The sequence below is a fragment of the Solanum tuberosum genome, unplaced genomic scaffold (assembly GCF_000226075.1).
Source record: "Solanum tuberosum cultivar DM 1-3 516 R44 unplaced genomic scaffold, SolTub_3.0 scf00147, whole genome shotgun sequence".
Taxonomy (NCBI): Eukaryota; Viridiplantae; Streptophyta; class Magnoliopsida; order Solanales; family Solanaceae; genus Solanum; species Solanum tuberosum.
In genome coordinates, this window is record NW_006239070.1 from 1,437,713 (window position 1) to 1,439,542 (window position 1,830).

Sequence of the window (1,830 nt, forward strand, 5' to 3'; positions counted from 1 at the left end):
CTAGACAAGCTGCTATTGGTTCATCCTTCAAAAAATAGAGTCCGTTGTCCTCTTTACCAATCCCCAAGACCCTGCCAGTGTAAAGATCCTGGAAAACACAAAATTCTGGATAAAAGGAAACTGAACAACCAAGATCTCTAGTCAATTTCGAAACTGATAAGAGATTAAACTTGAAATCTGGTACAAAAAGTACATTCTTCAATTTATGACTTCTCAATATTTTAGTACTCCCAGTGTGTATCACTTCACATTTTCCACCATTAGGGACTTGAACACCACCATTTTCTCCTGAACTAGTTGTTTTAAACACTTCATCTAGACATTCTCTATCGAATGTAATGTGATGTGATGCCCCTGAATCAATTATCCATGTATGTGAAAAAACATTGGATAATAGTGCAAGAATACTTGCCATATGAGCCTGAAAGTCACCTGAAGTACTGGCTTTGTTTCCTCTTCCAATGAGCTCCTGATAATGATCCTCAGAGATGTATCTCCCTTGTCCCTTCATATCATTTCTCCCTAATCCCTTCACATCATTTTTCCCTTCTACCTCAACTACATTACTACTCGCATAAGGTTTAGTAGGCACACCTGCAGATCCCAAATTTTTCTTGCTTTGGAAGTCAGGTGGATACCCAACTAATCTGTAACAGTTTGTCTTTAGATGTCCTTTGTAACCACAATGATCACAAACAGATCCAAGTGGTGCTAATGGCCTTCTAGATTTGTAATTTTGATTCTGATTGTAGTTCGGATACTGATTCATCTGGTATTGATGTGAAGTGGGAGGTGTAGTATTGGATCTTTGGTTCTGGTGTCTTCCTACCATCATAGTCATGGAATCTCTACTCCCATCTGCTACTCCTAAACCTCTTTGACTCTCCTCTTGGATTACTAGAGCATAGGCTTGATTAACAGTTAGGACAGGGGTTTTCAATAGTATATCACTTCTCACATGACTAAAACTCTCGTTCAAGCCCATTAGAAACTGTAACAGGCGTTGATTTCTCAACAATTCGATCGAAGGTCTAGATGTCTCACAACTACACCCAGCAGTGGGTACTAATGCATCTATCTCATCCCAGTAATCCTTCATTCTAGAAAAATAGACTGTAACTGAATTTGTACCTTGAGTTAATGATGCAATGTCCTTCCATTTTTAACTCATTTTGTCCAGTTTTTTTTTACTTAGTTTTAATTAATTTCTTTATTTTCTTATAATTATCGGGAAAAGGTACAAGTACCCCCCTAGACTATAACCCAAATCTCAGAGACACACCTTAACTAAATTAAGATCCTATTACCCCCTTGAACTCATTTTTTTTTTGTAATTTTTTACACCTTTTTGGCTTATGTGGCATCCAAGTATCTCCTATGCGCCTCAATTGCATGGAGTCACGGAGTGTGCCACGTAGGCCAAAAGGTGCACAAAATTATATATAAAATGAATTCAGGGGGTAATAGGACCTTAGTTTAGTTAAGGTGTCTCTGGAATTTCGGTCATAGTCTAGGGGTACTTATGCCTTCTCCCTATAATTATCTGATAAAGTTATTTTTCTTGATTATGTCTTTATATAACATGTCACATAACAAAATTTATTTGTGATGCAGGATATACCATTCCAGCTGGTTGGGAGGTGAGTACTTTTGTCGAAAAATTATATTATAATTCCATTTTTCTCAGATTTGTTGAAATTGCTAACAGGGAATAGAGCTAAATGGAGCAACTAGAAATTTTATGGCATTTGGAGTGGCATAAGATATTGTATTGGAGCAGACTTTGCTAAGGTGCAAATCGCTGTATTTCTCCATTGCTTTGTGACTAAG